The 24,673-nt window shown below is 40.1% G+C and overlaps 1 long non-coding RNA gene across 1 annotated transcript in view; it reads right to left on the reverse strand.

Annotated features, from left to right (window-relative positions):
* LOC122810407 overlaps positions 1-24,673 on the reverse strand; it is a 126,409-nt gene that overhangs the window by 94,713 nt on the left and 7,023 nt on the right. The window lies entirely within an intron of this gene.

Consider the following 24,673-nt stretch of genomic DNA (forward strand, 5'->3'; position numbering starts at 1 on the left):
CAAGGAAGAGTGGGCAAATATGTGCCATGCTGATAGACTCCTACCCAAGAAGACAAACTAAATGAAAAGATGCTTCAACAAAGTATTAGTTTAAGAGTGTGCACACTTATGCAACCAGTGTATTGTACATATTTTATTTTTTTATATTCTTCCCCTAACAGATTTGTTTGTTTTTCAACTGAATTGTACAGGTTATAGGTCACACTAAAGGTGGGAAAAGTTTTGAAATGATTTATTGTGGTCTCATTTTTTTATATCACAAAAACCTGCTATTTTAACGGGGATGTGTAAACTTTTTATATCCACTGTGTATGTGTGTGTGTGTGTGTGTATATATATATATATATATATATATATATATATATACACACACACACACACACACACACACACACACACACACACACACACACACATTAGTCAAGTCTCAGTAAAAGCATTGTGGCCCTTAGTTTTGAGCCTACCTTGACTTCTTTCTCCCAGCTGGAGACTTGAAACCTGCTGCTTCACAGGTAAACAGCTTGGAGTTCTTCTTAGGTCAGAGCTCAAATAATTAAACCAACTGTGACTGTACACACTACTGGCTGCCTGCCTGCAGTGAATAAATTTGCAGCAAATCATGTTAATAAAAGAACTGGTGGAGAATCTTTTACAAAATGGAAAGAGCAAATTACATAGAAATAAATGGAAGTTGTGGAACAATACCTGCATAGAAATGTTCAGGAACAGGAAAAGTGAGATTCAAGGGAAGGCAGGAATTTAGCAATTAATTTAATGCAGAACTGATGATAGTAGCAAAGAAAATATATGTGATGTATAATGTATTTAAATGGAAAAATGTTAAAATGTTTTGTTTTATGTGATGTTAATATATATTTGCCTATGCCTTAAATTATAGTTTAATATAAGATTAAAAAAATAATAATAAGTTATGCTCAGAGACCAAGTCATAATTTTTTTTCAGTACATGGAGTTTTTATCTGCTTCATGTACTACGTTAAAGTAAAAAAAAAAAAAAAACGCTAAGTGTTTTCCCAGTTTTCAAAGACACAAAGCCCATAGGATTGAAGACACTAAATAATGACAAATATTTAGGGTTTCAGATTTCGTGTCCATCACAAGATGCAAGTGAACACATATCCTGTTATTCTTGTAACTTTTAAGTTTATTACAGGAAGCCAGGACACATTACCAATGGACAGCAAGCAGAACCAAGCATTTTACTCTATCACTGTCTTTTGCTGGTCAGCACAAACACATTTTACTTCCAAGTACTACACCTGACCTTAACAACTTTAGCAGGGAATGTTTATCATTTGTTAAGGTAGGGTCTCGCATCACTCTGGTGCTTAAGTGATTTGTCTTTTTGTGAACGTCAGAGTGTAATGTCAGCTCGATCCATGAACTACAGTATTTTTATATCCGTCTCAGGGAAGCAAGGGTGGGAAGTTTGCCCCATTCACTGTGATCCAAGTTCAAATACTGCTTCTGAATACCGGGGTACAGAGCATCACAAAGCCCTTGTCCAGCTCTTCCTGCACTACTTTCTACCACTTCACTGCTCCTGGTGGTGACCAAGGAGACCCAGAAATGACAGGATACACAGTTAAGACTCCTATATGTAGCACAAGCAGAAAACTATAATTCAAAGTGGAAAAGGATGATGATGAAACATGGGGGAAGCTCAAGAAACAAGGAGAGACTGTGATTTTGGATGCAGGCCTTTAAGGAGAATAACAATAATCATGTAGATTATTATATCCGTAAAGTAGCAGAAAGTATTCTAAGAACTAAACCAACACGGGAATGGAGAAAGGAGATTCTACCAAGAGGGATGACTGCAACTAGGTATACAGACAATAGGCAAGAGGAAGCTGGAATTTATTGGAGAAAATTGGCAAAGGACCCAGAGTACTGGGAGCAAATAACTAGAGAGGGAAAGATGATAGAATGGGAAGATGCCAGGAATTTATTTAAACTGTAAGCTAGAGAGTGCCTTACCTATCAGGGATTGATATCAGAGTATAGGCAAAGAGAAAGAAATAGGGGGGTCCTAAACAAAAGACCAGCACTGATAGAGTTTTTAATAGAATCTAGAACAGAAGCTTCCATTAAAAAAGGAATAATTGGTAGAGCATATAAAACATTGCATGATAACTATAAGAATCAATCAGAGGAGGTTAGAAAGGATTGGGAAGAGAGACTGGATAAGCAATTCACAAAGAAAAAATGGGAGGATATATGTATGTCTCCCAAATATCCAACAAAATCTAGAATATTTAGAATTTTTGCCTGTAAATGTTTACAAAGATATTGTTATACCCCAAGTAGACTCCAGAGAATTTTTCCTCGGGCAGATAGCAAATGTTGGAGGTGTGACAGGGAAGAAAGAGGTAACTGGGAACATATTTTCTGGGAGCGTAGTGAATTGGCGGACTATAAGGATTCCCTGCAGGATGCATTGTCGGAGATGCTGGGTGGGTAGACAGGTCTGATGAGGGAGATGATTTTTCTGAACTATGATACAGAATCGGAATTGCCTATGCATGGTAAGGCCTTGCTGTGTCTAATAATGGTGGCTGCCAAAAAGCAATTACTAGAAAATGGAAATCAAAATCTAAACCAACTATACTAGAAGTAGTGAATATAGTAACAGAGATAAAACAACTGTAATTGAGATCTTTAGAAAAGGGTAGGAGCAAACTACATAGGAAGAAATGGGAATTGTGGGGATAGTACATACAAGGGAGGAATGAGGTTTAAAAGAACACAGGACTTAAATGAGCTATGTAATGTTTGGGTAGATTATAAGTGATGTATAATGTTTGCAATTTGGAGTGTGTCAGTATGGATTGTGATGTAAAATGCTTGCAACTAGGATTGTGTTGGTGTGATTTGTTTTCATTTGTATGACTGTATTATTGCCTTTGTTGTAAGGGGTGGTTTAATAAAGATATTTCTTGTTTAAAAAATAAAAGGCTTGATTTGAATAATTTATGTAATGTTTCTTAGGTTATATAACATATAGCAATATATGTGAAAGAAAATGTTTATGTTAATTATAGTGTGATTACTTTTAAATGAATGTAAGTTTGCCTATGTCAATATTTATTAACGACCTTCATCTAGCCATCCCCCAAGCCACATGCATACAGTATGCTGATGACTCCACACTGATATGCTCAGCTACTTCCATCCAAGACCTTCACTCTCTTACTCAGAAGGTATTTAACACAGTTGAACAATGGTTCACACAGCGTTGTCTTCTTTTGAATCCCCCCCAAAAAACAAACTCATCCTCTTCAATCCTACTCTAAAGTCTTCTCTTAATTTCTCTGTGACATCCACCAATGGTACTATAATATCATCTGACCCTACCACCAAATTACTTGGTATCACCATCGACAACAATCTGAACTTCGACATCCATATCAACAATGCTATAAAGACTGTCAACAAAAAACTTGGCACTCTGTACAGGATTAAACCCTACCTTTCTCCTACAACCAAAACTACTATAGCTCACATTCATCTAATCTCTACACTCCTCTAAGCCTCACCCATTTTCACTAATCTAGCCAAGAATAACCTCAGTAAATTGGAAATGTCATAAAATAACATTGCCAGATTTGCTACAGGTAACCCATATAGAAGCCACCATTGTATAAATTTAAAGCAGCTAGGATAGCTGGAACTACAAAACCTGATTAAATTCCACCAACTAACCATTGCCTATAACACTCTTCAAAAATATCAAGAAAATACTACAGAGACACCTGAGATTACATGGTTACAGACATGTTATCTCCATGCAATAGTGACAATATATTGCCATTCACTTGGTATCAGAAATGAAATCAGCAATCAAGCGCAGTTCTAATTGAAGCTGACAAACCTGCCCCATATGCCACATCCACTGCACATGCCTCAGGTGTACAACCTACCTTCTGCAGCCAAAATAAGATGACCAAGATAAGAGCTGTTATTCTTTATTTACATGCAACTGCCATGCTATAATGAAATGTTATATTTCCCTTGGCCTTCTGGGAAAATTGCTCCACAAAACCTTTCTCATTCATCAGTTATATCATCATCACAGAGTATGTATACCTTTTAATAGTGCTCTGGATTCTGTCACTACAGTTTGCCTGTGTCCTGAGTCTAGTGTTCCATCACAAGCTTCAGCTGATGTGGATACAAACGCTGAGGTTGGATCAACGACGGTACAGAACTTGGCTTCCGAAGTATAACCTTACCTTGGACGTACTGCTCAGCATACCAAACAGAAACACTGTATTCACTAACAAGATTTCTGCTGTATCAGTGTCCAGCTGCATGTTTCCAAGCGGCAAAAAGGCTATAAAGTAAGATCTGTCCTCTCTCTCATGTGTGGAAGAAGTTGCATGGTTCTTTGAGGAATAAGACTACCAAGATAAAACAGTCCTTCTCCACGGATATGCCCATGGAGTGTTGGACTGTGTCTGATTTTAGCAGCCCAGACTTTTACTGGGCTGAGTTTATATACATTGAATTTACTGAAGTTAGGGGTAGAGATTTATCTGTAAGGCCAGCATACTGTGTTTCTGGATTCTGGTGTGAGGTTGATAAAATACTGCTTCAAATCACTGGGTCCATTCCTTTTCCAGAGGCCTCGATTACCCTGATCCTTAAAAAAAAAACAATGCTTGATTTGGACATTCTGGAAACTTATTGTCCTGTCTCTAAATTTCCTTTTGTGGTAAAGTTATCAAGATGGCAGTATATCCAAGGATATATTCACAGTTAATATTTCAAGGTCTACTTGATTCATGTCAGTTGCTTTTAGACCTAAGCATGGTACTGAGAATGCACTCAAATTGCACAACAGTTATTCCACTCTGGTTTTCCTTCATCTTATCAAAGTAGACCACAGGATCTTAACTGAACATCTGAAGGGTCAAGCTACAAGGTTATAAACAGGAGATATGTTATCAGTCTTACGCTGATGATACTGTGTTTTACTTCTGCTCAACTTGTGGACTTTTATGGTTTTACAGCTCTTAGGATTCCATGCTTCCAGTCATTGTAATGATTCAACTTATCATCAAGCTCAGTCCAACTTAACACATCTGTGTCATTATTCATCTGTCACAGCTTCCTCTCTTACTTCTCTCACAATACTGTGGAAACAGACCATAATTTGTGTCTTTGTTATCTTTATCAGAGGTAGTTTTTGACAACAGGCTAATGCCGAAGGGCCAGGCTTTAACCATCATCAGTTTGACATACTGTACACATTTACTTTGTGTGTGTGTGTGTGTGTGTGTGCGTGTGTGTGTGCGTGTGTGTGTGTGTGTGTGTGTGTGTGTGTGTGTGTGTGTGTGTGTGTGTATGTGTGAGGAATGGGGAGAGAGAGAGATAAATAAACAGACAAATACTCCCTGGACTAATAAAAATCAAACTGTATTTTCTATCCACTGTGGCAAATTATGCATGGTTATTTATAACTCTAACAGCCATAAATTCAAATAAGTTGGGAAAAATGCAGACAGCTGATGTGCAAGACCCCACACGACCAAGGTAGGTAGACATTACCCAGCTATATGAAGGCCTAACACCTATCAAAGGAGAAAGATGCATTTTGAAAACCCTCCAGATAACAATTACATATCCTAAAAATGGTGGACATCCAAGACCATATGCTATACATGAAAAATGACTAAGGCAATATCTTAAGAATAAATGGATGACCGATGGGGTAAATCACAAAGGATAAATAGACATGGCCTTGCAGTTACCATAATGGATGACTAACCTTCATATCTAAGGCTGATGACCAGCAGTGTATCCTAAGACTTATGAAAGACCAATGGTGTACCCCAATAATGACAAATAAACTGTGGTATATCCCAATAAAGATAAATGACCAATGATGTACCCCAAGAATTATGGATGACTAATGGTATACTCCAAGAATGATGAATGGACAATGGTGTACCTAAAGAATGATGGAAGACCAGTTGTACTCCCCCAAGAATGACAAATGATCAACTACTGGGCTCCAAAAAAGACAGATGACCAAGCCCATAGTCTACCCGTGATGAATGACTAAGGTTGTTCACAGGTTCATAGGCAAGTACTAGGTTAGTGCGGGCCATTTTATGCCAAACCAAGTTCCCTTTTTTCTCAAATTAACCTATCTCATTTGGTTAGAGACTGGCCTTATCCATCCCATGGTAGATAATTACAAATTACCCCTAATGAGAATAACTGGGATCATATCACAGATAATTTGAGGGGACCTATGCATACGATAAGGTATTTAGGAGCTGCCTCTGTCCATTAGTAGTACTGGGAGCAGTACTCTGATAAATTCTCTGTTTCCCATCCATATAGCCAAGCTGCACTTGAATATGGATGGAGATGAACTTTGTTTTATGTGAATGGGGAGTCTGTTCTAAAGTACAGCTATCTTCTGAGAGATACGCCTGTCCTTCCAAACTGCTCTGTTGATGTTGCAGAAGAGGTTTAGATCAATAGACAAGAGTATTTTTGATGTTATTTTACTTTTTTTTGTGCAGTAAATCCATCAGTACTGGGTTGGAGGATGCCTTGTACACCAGCAGATGTCACCTCTTAGCAGGCTACAGGATACCGAATATAGTGACGGGGCTTTGATTATCTCCATTTAGGGCATGCTGTTTAGGCCTTATATACTTTTAGTATGGTATCTCTGTGGGCATTCCAGCTGTTGCATGTGTCTGGACAGATACATGACAAAGGGGGCATTATATTTAATGACTGGCATAGAGAGGGCTGATTAAAGGGGGACAATGACATCCTCAGATCTAGAAACAACCCCTTTGTTTATAAGCTGTACAATACAGGACTTTCTTTTAACAATGGAAACATGTTGGTCAAAAGTTAGGTCACTGTCCACATAAGCTGCCAAATCCCAAACAACTAGGTCAGCTTTTAGGAGTATATTGTTAATGTGGTAGTTCCCCGGGACAGATGGCTTCCCAAAAGATACAGTAATGCAGTTTTTCGCATTTAGTTTCAGTCCATGATTTTTGCAGCAGTTACTTACTTGGGGCAAACCTTCCTGCAGGATGTTCTTAACTTGCAATCATCTGCACATGTAGTCATCCAGAGCCCTTTCGTATTACCACAGATTAGTAGTTGCCAAACAGGAGAGGTCCCAGCACAGAACCCTGGTGGACTCCACTGGTTACTGGTCGCTTTGTGATGTCAACTTCCTCTATTTTGTTTTCCTGCATCCTTTCTGTTAGCCGGTTGGCAAACCAGATGGTAATATAGGAGTTTATTCACACTTTATTTAGCTTTTCTACTATGCCTGAGTGAAGAATTGTGCCAAAAGCAAAAATTTAAAGGGAGAGATTACTGCAAGTTATCCAGCCATTCATTACACATCAGAGAAAAGATGATAAGTTCACACGACATCTCAAGAGTAAGGGATAACTAATTTTGTTCACTGAGGTCAGGTGACTAGAGATGGTAGCCTATGCCATCAGATGTATGGCATTCTGGAAGCAGTCACCTAATGGGCTGATACTACCCACAGGTCAAAGCCACGTGAACCAGAGAAGCTATACAGATAACCTGAAGAGACCTCTGCTTGTGAGGGGATGAATAGTTGAGTAAAGAAAAAAGAACATTTGTTATAGTCACTGCAGGTTACAATAAATTGAATGTCATGCTTTTTGTGAAGTATCTTACAAGATACAAAAACAGCTGACAATGTAGCAGAATTTTGCTCTGCACGTTTTATCATACATGGCCTCATAGTTATTCATCCTCTTGGCACTTAGCTTAATTAAGCAATGTTACATTAGTAACATTCTGGAACACTAACATGCTACTTTTATACCACTTTATAACACACTATGAAAAGCTCAGTGTGTTTTGTGTGTGTGTGTGTGTGTGTGTGTGTGTGTGTGTGTGTGTGTGTGTGTGTGTGTGTGTGTGTATGAGTGCGCGCTTGTGTTTGCACATTCATATAATGCCATCCAACAGCTGGAAATACAAAACATGTCTGGCAACATAACATAATTCCACAAATGCATTGTCAAACATGTCCTCATAATTATTCACAGGGAGGTGAAGTATGTAGAAACAGAAGTGAAAGATATGAGTCACCAACCCAGCTTAGCTGATCTTGTCCTGAAGCAGGAGTACAGCTCACAGGTGTGAAGGGCTAAAACCTCTGGCACAGTAACGCAGCTGAGAAGATGAGTGGGAGAACTTTCCAAAGTGCCGTAACAGTGTCAACAAGAACTCAAGTGGTGCCAAACCCCGGTCTAGGTCCACCTGGAGATGGTTAGAAAGCTAAAGATATCAGACAGAACAGCAGTGGATATTCTGTTAGAAAGGGATGAAACACAATGAAAAATTACCAATATAAAAGAATCATAGCATCATAATTTGCTGCTGAAATGTAACAAGAAGTGAAGCAGTTAGACAGACCAACAGCTTCTACAGTGGGATGTATCAGGTCTGTACAAAGTGTAACTCTGCAAGTTTCCAAACTCAAGGCAAGAGACAGACAAACACGACAGCATGGGTAGAGAAGTAAATGACTTAGCTGCCCCTACATAATGTTCTAGGCCACAAATGCATGACAGAAGCTGCAAGGGACAAATGGAAAGACAGCCAGTATGTAATGGTGCAAAAAGGTTAGCAGAAGTAGACCGAGACGTGAGGCACAAAACCAGAGAATGAAGTTAATCCACTTCCAAAGGAGTAGGCATCAGAACCAGAGGTATTATTCATACAAATCACAAATGGAAAGTGTATCTGCTGAGGAAAATGCACAGACTGCATTCTACTTTTTTGAAGGATAATGTTTCTGTAAGTTTTACAGCTCAGCTGTCTGTAAGTCATACATTTAGAGGTCTCCAGGTGAGCAGGTTATGTGCTTCTTGGTGGGATGGTTTGCTACACTAATTACATACTACAAAATGAGACAAGGTATCTTTTTTGCCTGGCGTTTGGGGACACTAAAGAGGCTGCGTGTTGAAGAGTGTAAACATGAAGCACCCTATGTTTAAGTCAGTACAGACTGCATAGGAAGATGGAGGTCTTTCACTGACAGCCAAAACCTTTACTGTGGACCTAGATATACAACGATTCAGATAAGCATTCTATCTTTAGTCAAAACAGTATTATCCCACTTATGTTCTTTCTACTCTGCCTCACTGCTGTGAAGTTTACATACTGTAAATACCATGATTCACAAGCTATACCCAGCTGCTGCTTTACTTCCACACTGCCCTTTTTCAGGCAAAGGCCCTCCTGTTGCCATTATATCAAAAAAAGTCTACTCATCTGACTATCTAAATCTGTCTGAAAATAAGTAAAATCTGTCAAGACTACTTTCTTTCATTCATACATTCATTCATTCTTTCTTTCCTATTGCTGCTGTCATCAGCCGAGCCTCAGAGCCCTTCCTTGATAATCTGCTTCACCCTCCCTAACACTTATTCGACTTACCCCTTCAACCTGTTAGCTGCATATTTGTATTCCCTCCATGCCCTACCCAATACCTTTTTCAAATTCCTGATAAGTATTACATAAATACGGGTCTACCTGATAACACCGACAAGCGAAAACACTGACAACGAAATCACCGACACCACAAAACTGAAAGTTCAAAAACACGAAACTTCACATGCCCGACAAACCACAATCCCGACAATCAACAAACAAAACAAATCCCCTGTCCAAAAACCACACACACAACACAAGCACACCAAAAACCTTACAAACCTACAGTAAACCTTACATACACAACTATCTATGCACTAACCTTAACCCAAACCCTAACCCTAAGGTCCGCCAATATCGCACACTCACCTAACTCATGCCCTAACCCTAACTCACTTAACCCGCCCCTAACCCTACAGTCTGTCAGTATCACACACTCACTTGACCCACGACCTAACCCTAACTCACTTAATCCGCCCCTAACCCTAACCCCACTCTTACCTTAACATGTCGGTGTTCTCAGCGTCAGGATTTTCAACTGTCGATCACCGCCGTTGTCGGTGTTCTCGTCGTCGGCATTTTGCAGTTTTGGCATTATCACGTAGACCCATAAATACACACCTCTGGACTAACATCAGTGGCCTCCACCAATTACTGCCAGTTCTTGGCTACAATCTCTGTCCTTGCAATTAGGCAAGCTGACAAAATGCCACTCTATCTCTCAGCCCCCTCTTCTACGATTGGGTTTGCTAATTTACCCAACTTACATACATACCAATCAAGACTCAATACCCCTACTGTACACAAACTGGCTACCTGACAGCAGATTTTTCCTTGACAATATTGTGTAGCAACAGTTCAGACATGAGCTAAAGTGCTAATGACATCTGCATTCTTCTTATTCGGATAAAATTCATTTCTACTGTAAATAAAACACCTTAGCAATCAGACAGATCCCACCTGAAAAGCTAACTGCTCATATATCATTTAGGACTTTCAATCTAAGGACTGCCACTAACGTAATTTACCAATTAAAACAGCTGAAGCTGCTTTTCATTTACAACAATAACAAATATTCAGTGCTGATGAAATCAACAAATCATTTCTGGATTACTTTCGAAAACAAACATTATGTGAAATAAGCTTAAACTATGAAGCAATAAGCCTATCTGCCCGAAGCCCACCCACCACCCAGAGACATCAGCAAACATGACTTGCCTTCTTTGAATATATAAATGTGAATATGAGAAGTAGTAACATAGCAAAGCTTAAAACTTTACAACTACTGTTCAAAATCATCCAAATCTTTGCAAAAGTACAGAAGATGCACCATAACATCACACCATCAAAAAGAGAAATCTTTAAAATTCAGAATGAGTAGATTAGAATGTGTTTTAGAAAATCCCTGAGTTTAAAGACTTCACGTGTGTGAAAAAAAAAAAAACTTGTGGGTAATGGATGAAAATGAGCACTTGTATCTTAAAGACCCTGCCTGCTTACCAAAAGTCCAACCATTCATCAATTGTTAATATCTAATTTGTGCTACTCAGGGCACTGGGGGTCACTGCCTATCCTTGCAAGCAGAGTGTACAATGTAGTAATCAACTCCAGATGAAATTCTGATACATCACAGGATACCTGCAGTCACACATCAATGTTCACATACACGCCTAGGGATAATTTAATACTATCAGACAACCAACTAGCTAGTCTCTGGAATGAGAGGAAACCCCAAACAAGTGAAATCTCACACAAACAAAGGAAGAGCATGCAAACACCACAGAGAAGGCACCTTAACCAAGAAAACAGTCTATGATCTGTTGGTTTTTTGGCACTGATGGATAAAATCCTGGCTGTTACCTCAATATCATCTGTTGATACAGGTCTAGCAAAAGTCACCACTGAAGGGGGTTGGGGGGATAGGCCAGAAAGAGGTACATAGCATACAGTGAATGGGTCAGGGATGTCTGCATGCTTCAGTCATGCTAGAGTGACAAGGCAACCCTCAAAGAACATGTTTGGTAATGTTAATGCTTGTATGGGAAGGACAGTTGATTAAGATCAGAAAAAAGGAACATTCTGCTTGGCTGTGACAATGATGGCCACATCAGTTTTGGCTCTCCTCCCAGTGATGAGTTGAACAAATGGGCATGACTGCATGGTTGGCAAGCATTAAAGTAGAGAAAAAGGACACAAAAATAAGCAGCTAGCCACTACACCACCATGCAGCTAGCCACTACACCACCATGCAGCTAGCCACTACACCACCATGCAGCTAGCCACTACACCACCATGCAGCTAGCCACTACACCACCATGCCTCTCCAGTATCAAAACTATAAAACAACAAACATGTAAACAGAGACATATTAATTAAAGACGACTTCATCACTTCAGTCTGAGTTGGAGATGAAGACCAACAAGTAATCAAGATATGTAGCGTACAGCACAGCAAATTTATACTAAGCCAATATATTCTGGTAAAAGAACTTTCTGGAATAGAAATGGGATCTACTTTATTTATTTTTTATTTTTCATTTATTTAACATTTGTTGACCAGGAAAGTCCGACTAGGTTCCACAGATCCTGTTTTCAGCGGAGGCCCAGGGAGAAAATGCTCCAGAAGCATGTCTTTAGAATGTGGGAGGAAACCGGAGTACCTGGAGGAAACCCACGCGAACGCAGGGAGAACATGCAAACTCCGCACAGAAGGCACCCCAGCCGAGAATCGAACCAGAGAACCTCTTGCTGTGAGGCGACAGCGTTAACCGCTACACCACGGCGCCGCACATACTTTACAATGAACACCAAATAATAAATAATATTTACTAGTTAAAAATGGAGATAATGGTCGGCAGAAGCTCAGTGGGTGTCCTTAGTGCAACCTACCCTGTCAACAGAATGAAATATGATGCGGGAAAAGAGCAGCTATACGCACCTTGTGAAAATGGCAGGACTGACAAAGTACAGTTGTGTACACTTACAATAAATGTAGATGTTCGAGTGTCTTCACTGTTGCAGTCATGACTGTAGGGTTCTCCCCTGTTGGCAGGTAGTCCTCGGTCGGCCAGAATCCCAAAGTCTGGGTCCGGCGTTGGCTGTTTGGCCATGCTCCCTGACATCAGAGCGCCAGGAGTACAAAGCTGACAGCCGACGCCATGTTCTCCAGTTTTTCTTGCCCCAGATGTCAGGTGCTCCAAAATGAGTAAGATCCCATACCCTTTGCAAATACACCTCAAAAGAAGGGTGAAGAAGGGAACCACACAAAAGAAAAAATAAGAGGGGACAGGAGGGAGGGAAACCCAGACTGCAACAGTGAAGACACTCGAACATCTACATTTATGGTAAGTGTACACAACTGTACTATGTTCATCGTGTTTCACTGTTGCAGTCATGACTGTAGGGTTGAATCCCAAAGCAGAATAAAAGGGAGGTGGTTATAAAGAAGAGGGGGTGGTTAAAAGGCCCTGCAAGACTGCAGAAGCAAAGCCTGCCCTAGACTTAGAGTATAGAGGTAGATTGTAGTGCTTGGAAAAAGTATGCACTGAACTCCAAGTTGCAGCTTCGAAAATGTCTTTGGTAGGAACTCCCCTGAGGAAGGCAGCTGAAGTAGCAGCAGCTCTGGTAGAGTGAGTCCTTATACTCCCTGGGATTTGCTTTCCATGGTGTGAATAATAAAATCTGATTCCATGAGCAATCCATTTAGAAATGGTCTGTTTTGAAATGGCTTTACCTTGGGAACTTGAAGCATAAGAAACAAACAATTGCTCTGATTTCCTGATGTCCTTGGTTCTGTCCAGGTAAAAACGTAGTTGTCTGTGTACATCCAAGGAATGCAAGATCCTTTCCCCCTTATTTTGAGGACTGGGGAAAAAAGTTGGCAAGTGAATGGTTTGATTTAAAGCCACTTTGGAAACCACCTTAGGCATGAAAGTAGGATTAGTCCTTAAAGACACCCTGTCTTGATGAAAAATAATATAAGGTTCCACAGCCATGAGAGCTTGCAACTCCGAAACTCTCCTAGCAGAGGTCAGAGCTAACAGGATGGCTGTCTTCCAAGATAAAAACTTGATGTCAGATGTGGCAGCAGGCTCAAAAGGTGGTAAGGTGAGTTTTTCCAGAACATAGTTGAGATCCCAGGCAGGAATGGATGGAGATCTAGGGGCCTTAGGTTCTTAGCTCCTCTGAGAAACTGTCTCATGAGCTGGTGGGAAAAGATTGGAGGGTCTGTATTATAATGAGCAGAAATAGCAGAGGCATGTATCTTTATGGAAGAAAAAGAGAGACCCTTATGTAAGAGGTCTGTCAGGTAAAGTAAAATCAAAGGAATGTCAGGAATAAGAGGATCCGAATCCTGAGCCTGCATCCAGGAGCAAAATCTTTTCCATTTTCCTGCATAAGATTTTCTAGTGCTAGGCCGTCTGGCTTCTAAAATGACATCCATAACCTGCTTGGGTAGGAGAGAATGAATCATAGACCCTGAATTAACCAGGCCGCCAGGCTGAGGGTTTGACATGGGAGTGCAGAACCTGACCCTGGTGTTGGGACAGAAGGTTTGGGGTCTGTGGTAAAACCCAAGGGGGCTCCAGAGAAAGGTTTTTCAGTATTGGGTAGCAAAACTGTCGAGGCCAATTTGGGGCCAGCAAAATTATCATCTTGGGCTTGTCCTGTTTGATCTTTAATAACACCCGTGGAAGAAGAGGTAGAGGCGGGAAGGCATACCCCGAGAGGTTTCTCCAACTGAATGATAGTGCATCCACTTTCCAAGCTAGTTCGTGGAATGTCCTGGTGCAAAAAATCTGTAGTTGATGATTGAGGTGGGATGCAAAGAGGTCTATGTGAGGACATCCCCAGACTGCTGTGATCATCTTGAATATTTCGGTGTCCAGCATCCATTCGTGTGGATCCGACAGGTTTCTGCTCAGACTGTCTGCCAGGAAGTTTTGCTTCCCCGGTAGAAACTGAGCTTGAAGTTCCAATTTACAAGCTAGAGCTGTGTTCCATAGATTCATGGCTAGTCTGCAAAGGGGATAGGAATGTGATCCCCCTTGCTTGTTTATGTACCACATAACTGTGGTGTTGTCTGTCTGTATCAGTAGATGTCCTGGTTGTAGAAGATTCCTGAAGGCCAATAGAGCATTCTGAACGGCTAGCATCTCCTTTAAATTGATATGCAGGTGCTTCTGATCCTTTGTCCAAAGGCCCTGCAGACAGTTGCCCTGCAAATGGGCTTCCCATGCATAATCTGAGGCGTCCGTGGTTAGTATCTGACTGGCTGGAGGCAGACTGAAGGCTTTCCCTTTGTTTAGAGTACATGCCTTGGACCACTAAAGGAATTCCTTTTGAAGACAAGGCAGGACGGTGATCTGTATGTCTAAACTGTGACAATGCTGAGACCATACACTTTTTAGGTACCACTGTATTTTCCTCATATGTAGTCTTGCATATGGTACGAGAAGGATGCAGGAGGCCATGTAACCGAAAGCCTGCAGGAATTTCCTTGCAGATATCAGAGTTAATGTTGCCAAGGTTTTGAAGGTTGAAGCCAGCTGTAATTGTTTTTCGTATGTCAGAAAGGCCATCTGGGTTGTAGTGTTTAGAAGAGCACCCAGAAAAGTTATCTGTTGCGAGGGTGTCAAATTTGACTTTTTTATGTTTACAGTGAATTCCAGGAACTTGAGAAGTTTCTGAACAAATTCTAGATGCTGGAGTAAGACATCCTTGCTGTCTGCCTGAATAAGACAATCGTCCAGATAAGGGTAAATTTGAATTCCCTTGAGTCTGCAATAAGCTACTACTGGAGCCAGGCACTTGGTGAAGACCCTGGGCGCAGTAGATAATCCAAAGGGCAGCGCAGAGAATTGATAATGCTTCGATCTGGCCTTGAACCTGAGGTATTTTCTGCACTCCTGCCTGATGGGAATGAGTAAATAAGCCTCCTTTAAATCCAAAGTTACCATCCATGCATTTTTGTTCAGCATTGGGAGTAGCTGCTGTAGAGTAAGCATTTTGAATTTTGGTATTTCGAGAAAAGTGTTTAAGACTGACAGATCCAGAATGGGTCTCCATGAATTTTGCTTTCTGGGGACTAGAAAGAGCCTAGAGTAAAAACCTTGTCCCATTTCTGAAAGTGGAACCAGTTCTATGGCTTTCATAGCCAAGAGGGCTTCCACCTGATTTAAGGCCTCTAACCACTGATGTTTTGGTAGATCTGGCCATCCGCTTGGTCTTGGCAGGGTATGAAAATGGAATGTGTAACCTCTTGAAACCACATCCAGAACCCACTTTTCTTGGGTTATATGAGTCCAATTTGGGTGAAAAAGAGAAAGTTTTCCTCCGAGAGGGGCTTCCAGGCAAGAAGATCCTGCAGCCCAACAGAGGGAGTCATTGAGCCTGTTTCCTATGAGCTTGCGGCCTGTCCTCTCCTCCCCTAGGGGTGGAAGCAGTCCACTGTCTTGGTCTATAAGAGGCTTGCGTTTGAGGCCTTCCTCGGGAGCGTCTGTATCTACCCCTCTGAGGCCTGTCTGAATTGGGAAAGGACCAATTTTTTGTAGGCCAATTCCTACTAAATCTGGGTGGCTGTACTTGTAAGAAATCCTTAACCGTTTGCATGTATTTTGCCTTGTCCTCCATCTTCTTTATCACCTCTTCAGCCTTAGATCCAAACAAAACATTATGCTGAACAGGAGCATCCAATAACTTAGCTTTTACTTGATCTGGCAAGTTTTGTTCCTTTAACCAAGCATGCCTTCTAATGACTGTACCAGAGGCAGCGGCCCTACAAGAAGCCTCCAAGGCATCAAATCCACAGTGTATACCATGCTTCTCAACTTGTTCAGTGGCATGCATTAAGTCATGTAATTCCTTATCATCTGCATAGGCGGAAATGGAAGTTAGCTTTTGTTTCAAAACAGACTAAAGGAATTGCTGGTATTTCAGCATATGAAATTGACAGTTTAAAGCCCTAACAGATAAGGTAGCTGAAGTGTACACTTTTTTGCCCCATCTTTCTAAAGATCTGTAATCCTTCTCAGTGGGAATGGGGTTCTTAGCAGAAGCGGCCTTAACCCCCTTAGGGCTCTGAGAAATGGTTTCAGGATCAGCAGCAGGGTTCTTGTATAAAAACTGGTGGGAATCAGGAACCCTATAATATCTGTCTGGCTTAACAGGAGCTGGAGGAAAAGAGTCAGGAGTTAAGTTAGCCTCCGAAAAAGCATCATCCTCCTATTTTGGATATTGTGGAATACCCAGGGGTCTATGTTGGGGAAGAAGAAGAAAATCCCTTAGTCTTTTCTTAGATTCCGAGTACTCCTGTCCTTCCCAGTGAAAATGTTCCCTCATTTCATGCAAAGTTTCCCCAAAAGAGAAATCCTCAGGGGGAGAAGCTGAAGGAATGGATTCCTCAGCATCAGAATCCTCATAAGGAGGGAAAGAATATTCCAGGTCAGAAGAAGAAACAGAAGCCTGGTCAGAGGAGTCATAATACACTTCCTGCCTTGGCCTTTTATCTGGAGGGGGATGTGAACCCCTAATCATAGTAAGTAAGTCCTCTGCCATCTTAAGTAACTGTTTTTGAGACTTGGGTGCCGGATCAGAAGAGGCCTGGGCTGCAGTCTTTGATTTGGAAGGAGTCTTTGCCTTTGTCTTTGGCTTTGCCTTTATTAGAAGCTGAGTAGGCCTGAAAACCCCTTCGGAAGCTGGTACCTGCACAACGGCTCCGGACCCATCCGAAGGAGCATTGTCCAAAGGTCCTGCAACAGAAGTATTCAAAGGCCTAGTTGGCTCCTCGTGGGAGTCCATTTCGGCTATCTGTTCCGAAATGGCCAACGACAGGGGCTGCAAAAGCACCTCTCTGACGACGGCCGAACCTGAAGCTGGCTCTGCTTGTACAACATCGTCTGATTTGGACCTCGGAGGCCTGTCTTTATCCTTGTGTCGTTTGTGAACTCCGGTAGCCGGAACCGTATCCGACGACATTTTGTAATTAAAATGCCTACCGAAGTAATGAAATGCAAAATCGTACCTTCGTTTAATCGTACGTTGATTGAATCTAGCACAAAACTGACAACTAGCTACGTCGTGGTCAGGGCCTAAGCAAGGAATACAGTAAGAATGGAAATCCTTATGAGGTATTTGCTTCCCACATGAAATACAATTATTAGCTTTTTCTGACATCGGACTGGAGCAAGAAAACAGTTTCCCCAACGGAGTACTTAGCTTTGAGTAGGAGAAGAAAGTCTTCGGACTGAAGTACGTATATAAAAAATTGTCAGGAGTCAGCCGACCGGCACTTGCGAACTGCTATCACCGCACGGCAAGAAAGACTGGAGAACATGGCGTCGGCTGTCAGCTTTGTACTCCTGGCGCTCTGACGTCAGGGAGCATGGCTGAACAGCCGACGCTGGACCTAGACTTTGGGATTCTGGCCGACTGAGGACTGTCTGCCAACAGGGGAGAACCCTACAGTCATGACTGCAACACTGAAACACGATGAACATCGGGGCAGCTTTCCTAGAAAGAAAATGAGCAAGCAGTAACCAGCACAAGTGAAAAAAGAACAGGACAGATTAACCAAATGCATAATGCAGTTTGCTAAGGCGGAAATATATTTATCTTGCATTTTAGTATGTCTGCAATGATTCAGTTTCAATATGAATGGTTTGAAGAAGGCTTTTCCCTGAAAATGACCAAATATTTTAGAAAGTAATTTATTAGAAAAATGTCCTACAATTTCTAACATACTCTGTGAACAAAAGCAAAGCTGGAACAGACATGAATATGGATAACAATTTATTATTACTTCTGAAAGACATATCTTAAATAAAAACTGATATCAGGTCAAGTTCCTTTAACAGTATGCAAGACAAAGACTTGGCAATTAAAAACATCATAGTCATGAAAAAAAGCTGTTTAAGAGCTGATGAGTACTTTACAGTCATTTATTTGTTTGGCATGGCCATTTGCCAGTCATTTCATAAGCATTTTAAAATGAACTATAGGGACTTTCCAAACAAACAACCTAAACTATAACTGAGAATGCATTCCAGCCCCTGCAAAGCACTTGGCTTAATAGCATTACTTCAATTTGTTGTTTTAACCTCCTGGTGTTTCATTCGTGGGTGAACATCTGAAGTGAAAATGGACTGATGCAAGTCAGGTACAGAGCAAAGCACAGAAAATGTGTTATTAAAAGCGAGAACAACCTTTTCTGTTGTACTTCATGGCAGGAAATGCACTTTTGGGGTTTCATGACAGGCAATGCTTCAACAGCACTTCATAATAGGCAACAATGTTCCTACCATACAGCAAGCCAGGTGATGTGCCAGCCATGCAGTATGACAACCAACATGATGCATGACAGGAAATGTTTCTGCTGCAATACAATGGAGAGTCTTCCACTGGCCAAATTTTTGGGAATCGGAGACACCCCATTTGGTACTTGTACTTTATCATCCATAAGAGCAATCAGATCCCTCTCCTCTGTACCTCTCCCTCTCTAACCTGGTGCTTGTTCACTGTTAAAATGGCAGACCAGACAGGCTTACTATTGTCTTCTACCATCAAGCAACACATTTACAGCACGCAGCTGAACGGGCCAGATATGCAAATCTTACCGAACTGCGCATAAAGTGTAGTAGTTGCACAGAATTTGCCCATGACAGGAAGCACACGTGGGCAACCAGTGTCACATGCTGGACAGTCAATGACATCAGGCTGCCAAGAGAATTGGGAGTTGGAGTCTTTAATAACAGCCCTAATGGCTTCCCATAACCAGGTATGACTTCAAGATAAGCGAGTGCGCTGGATGGTTCACGAGAGGGCTAATGAGTTGCAGGCAAAACTGTTAAATGGGGACGTGAACTGGTGCTTCTCAAACCTTTTCTTCCAAAACAATGATAACAAATGCAGTATACATAGAAGGTTTAGAACAACCAGTCAACCAGCATGTTTTGGTAGGAAAATGGATTGTTCACATAAAAGCACAAACAGTAGCAGAAGATACAAACTACAGAAAGACAGTAACCAAGGTTCAGATTTGAACCCCCAGATCCTGCAGCTGTCTAGCAGAAATGGTAACCACTTAGCTATCATAATGCCTACTTCATGTTCACAAGAATAAAGATACACTGGTTTTAGTAACCAAAGCTGTTGTATTTAACTATCTGGTTAAACATCTGCATCTGATGATCACAAATAACCCTTTCCAGATACAACTTATGCTCCTTGAAAAGGAATACGGTTAAAATGTCAAAGTTTACCCTTTATAAGTAAAGTTCTAGCAACCACTTCTGAAAATGGATCTGCAAAACTACACGTGATCATAATTCTTAGGTGTGGATGTAGTCTGAGTTTCTTCAAAAAATGTACGCACCATTTTTAAACGTACTGTAAATGAAAGCAAACTGCTTTTCTGAGCTCTGCTATTTTCACTTGGCCTTATCCTACAGTTTTCTTCTCTCTTTATCTTGCTCATGAAACTAACATAGACACTTTTAAAATCCCACAGGATGCTGACAGCACAACTCATACAAATAAGTAAATAATTAAAATCAATACAAACCACTCGACACCTTGCACCATCCGTGAATGGCAGATTATTATTTCTTAAGTATGTAACATGGCAATAAAAAATCATTACAATCTCATTTTCTTTGTTTAATAAGCAATAATTTAGATGCCAGCAGGATAAAAATGCATTTATGAATCATGCAAGACAGCATTTAAAAAATCATTCAAGATTAGAAAAGAAATGACATTTAGAGCAGAAATTATAGGAATTTGGTTTAATGGCAGTGTTGGATTTGCCTTCTCTTCTGTTAATTTCATTTCTGATGCAAACAATATATTAATTTAGTTTACTTTCTGGACAAACTTTCAGTAATTGAAATCCTTTTACTGCTATATGCTTGCCCACCACATCTATTTTAGCACAGAAACCAATCTTATTCAAAAGTTCTTAACCAATTAAATTAAATTATGAAACTGCAAATACTGTAGAAATACTTTGTTGTTGTTAAACTGGGATTAAGCATATTTTTTATTCAGAACAATTAACCTTATAATTTTAGAAGGAAATTATGCACAAGTATTTCTTTTTAAACCGTGCCATATAAACTTGACCACAGTATGTCCACTTGCACAGAATAAATTGTTTATTCATTGATGAATGAATGAATGATATCTTTTCCAAAGTATTAGTTTAAGGGTATGCACACACAACAAAATATTATTTTAAGGGTATGCACACTTATGTAACCAGCTTATTGTACGTTTTTTTTTTTTTTTTAAATATTTTTCCCCCTAACAGATTTGTTTTTCAATTGAACTGACAGGTTATAATTAAAGGTGAGAAAAGTTTTGAAATGATTTATTGTGGTCTCATTTTTTTATATCACAAAAACCTGGCATTTTAACAGGGGTGTGTACACTTTTTATATCCACTATAGCTGTAACAAAAATAATATTTTTACAAACAAATGAAATCATAAATTGCAGTATATATAATAAAAAACAATCTTCTGCAAAATACATTTTGCAATGCAGAAGACCTGAAGGATAGAAAATGTCTTAAAGTCAGATGAGGCAACAATAAAGACAAACACAAAGAAAGTTTGAAATGGGGGAGCTGAAATTCTTGTTTTATTTTATTGATCTTAAAAAGCACTATAGTTGTTACATTTTCATGACACTGCCAGACTGCAATGAGATAACATGTAGAACAACACTATGCCGATATTATAAAAGGCTGAATTCCTTATCCACTAAAATCAGAGACAATACTTGAACTCTGTACTCAAAACGAGTGCTTTTTTTTCTGTATTAGAAGCAGTGAAAACCTCCACATTATCCTGAAAGGACAGTATTAACATATAACATTCTAATATATCTTCAGCTCTTCACTTCAGCTCCTGATAATCACGTCTGTTAACATTTGCTAAGTACTATTATGCAGTGCAACGCTTCACAAATAATAAGATTAGCTGACCTCAGGGCCTTTGAGGAGGAATGTGTTCAAATGTTCTCATTACTTATTTAAAACAAGAATTAAAGGAACAAGAGATACTTGTGACAATCCTTTAGCATGTATAGACATACCAAACTGTACACACTGATAAAACCAGAGGCACATGGAGTGCAAAAAGCTTCAAGAAATGACTTGAAACCATAATTAGTTAAATCTCATCTCTGTTGCACACAGTTCAATGACAATAATTCAGAGTGCGATACATTCTGAAGAGGTGATTAAATGAAGAGAAATTTGTTCGCAGACAGAATCCGTCAGTTTTTTGAAAAGTAAAACTAGGCCCTACTGTAGTTTTATATATAAATTTGTTTTTCATTTCTTGTGATAATTTATAACTGTGACAAATTGGCATGAACTCCTTGTGAGGCAGAATTGGGAGCTTCCAAGATAATTAAGGTTAAACATGCCCTAAGCACAGACATTAAAATAGAGATTATCATCTCTGCCTTAACAACAGCTATACATTTTTAAATAAATCAAAATGACAGAAAACTTTCTGTAGCTCTGCCCCAGGTGTTTAAACACCTCAAAGTATAATGCACTGAGGAGTGTTTTTCTGTTGTTGGGATATGTATAGTGTAAATGCACAACAACCGTATTTGTGACAGCTCCAAGTCTTCAATTTCTGCAACCTTTTAAAATGATCTTCTAACAGTGCCAACACCTGAAAACTTACTGAATGCCTGTTTTGGAGCAAATGACTCCGGGATGTGCGTTACCTGCTAAATTCAGAACAGATGGTACTAGATGGCACAGTTATGTTTCACAATAACTTGCATCTGTTTAGCCGTCTTACCCCACAGTACGTCACAAGCAAATTGAAATATTTAGAGGCCGTAACACATTAAATATGTTTTACCATCCATCCAGGTAAGGGGCATCCATTACTGCAACAAGAGAAAACACTTTTTTCCTGACAAGGAAGACACACTGATAAGATCCAAAACTATGGAACCTGTTGTAATCCTGACATCATACCAGTTAAGCGTCTGTATGCAACAGTGCTGTGTGCAAAATTAGAAACTATGACATGTTAAGGTGAAGTCTCAGTAGTACATTAGCAAGGCATATATCTCTGTCACTGGTAAGGCACTTTTAACTAACAGAATGTATGTTGGATGGCCACATAGTATATAGTTAAGACATACCAAATGTGCACACACCTGCACATATTATAATTGCTGCAGCCTAGGGTAGTACCAGTTTTTATCTCAGTTACTCAGTGCTGCAGGTGTGTTATCAGTGGAAGACAAGTTTACTACAGACAAACAGGACCTTTAAGACTGGAGATCACCATTTCAATCTCCTTAACTGAAATCCAAGCAAGCAGAGCCAATGCATTGGACAATGATTGTTTAGGCACACAATGCATTGAGTCTGGGTCACAAGAATCAAAGGGTCACTGTCTTTATAACAGAACTCACTATAGCAGGCAACAAACCCTTCCAAGCATTCCCTCCGAGCCCTCACTCTTTTATTCCAGACTAGGTCAGTAAGCTTAACAATCAAGCTATCCTCCATCTGAGCTCTGAGACTTAGAGAAAAATGCCTTCATTTGCCTGAAGAGTTCTCAAAGTCTCTAATTGCCAACACTTTCTTCATGTGGTGTATTCTAATGCCTAGAACCTCACTATTTTCTCCTAAGCCCTTCCCACCTTGCGCTCTGTATCTGTGGTATCCCTAGACAAATTAACCAATGCCCAGGACCACTGCCCATAACAAATATCTACCTTAGATCTGATCTCTGCTTGGTGCTTTTACCTAAAGTCCATGCAAATCAGCTCTAAATTCACATTAAATACTACCTACCTATGCAGAGTATCACTGGAATCATCCAATTTAGCATCATATTCTCTGAAAAAAGATCACTCCGCTTACTCTGAAAGCATCTCCCTTACAGAAGTATTCTAAATTAGTGCTTTAGAGTTTTTCACACCTATCGTGGTCAAGAATAATGTTCAAAGACAACAGACAATGGTCGGAGATCACTACAGAGGCAAAATCTAATTCAGTGACAATATGCAGAGGATCTTCAAAAATTATTCTCATCTATCCAAGGAAATGAAGGAAGCCCTGTGGAAAAGCAGCTGAAGTCTTTAAGAGGCAGCGACAAAGCCTTTTGCATATCTAATAAACCTAATGAATCCAGTGCTATTTAATATATTCACCTATAACATGTACTGAAGGAGTCCACCTGGATGAACCACACCAACCACGAAAACCATATTCTAGTCACATCCCCAAATAATCAACCCTTCTTGGAAAGCCACCCATTGGAATCTCTTGGCACCATCAGAGAGTGAAACGAGGAGAGGTGCAAACTCAGTGCTGTAAACCTAGTTCATTCAATAAGCCCAGAAGAGCTACACACTTCCTTCAAAAAGCCCTTAAGATATACGTATTTACTTTCTCTATCAATAAGGTAGTTTAGTGCTTGAAAAGAAATACCTTTCCATATCATAATTACTACCCCTCTGGGCTTTCCCCAGGGTAAGACATGAAAATAACAAAGCAGTACCACTGTTTTAGCTATTTTATTACTTTCTTCCAGAGTAAGGGGTGTTTCCTAGATCAAACCCACATTGGACTTCCAATAGTGAAGGTCAGCAAACAATATTTCTCTTCAGTGGGCTGGTCGACCCATTATCATTGCAGGACAATAAGTCGTACATCAGCATATTGTGTGATATTGGCTCCTCCTAAACATAAAAAGATAGGGAAGAGGCTGACCTGTGGCTATTGAACTGGCAAAAACTATAGTGCATACTTTGTAGCATAAAAACACTTACCATGCAGTCATCACAAAAGTCATTAACAACTGTATTTTCTGTAATGCTCATCTATCCAAAAGGAGTAACAAACTAACAACAAAAGTAGTGTTACACATGCCAACACCTAGCAACTATATACAAACCACACCAGAGGGAAATGCTTTCTAAGGGAAGGCCTATAGGCACTGTTAAGGAAAGATAAGAACACAGTGTTCCAACAGTAGTGGATGGAAGCAAACATATATACAGAAAAAGGCTCTCACTTAATGTCAGCCCATTTCTGCCCTCCAGTACTCTGACAAACTTTCACTAAATAAGCAATCGTGAGCAGCTGAACTAAGCCCCAAAAAAAAAAAAAACGTTACATATTTGTCAAGAAGCCCAATGATCAC

Source organism: Protopterus annectens, chromosome 8.part1 (genome assembly GCF_019279795.1).
Source record: "Protopterus annectens isolate FY-2018-M chromosome 8.part1, PAN1.0, whole genome shotgun sequence".
Taxonomy (NCBI): domain Eukaryota; kingdom Metazoa; phylum Chordata; order Ceratodontiformes; family Protopteridae; genus Protopterus; species Protopterus annectens.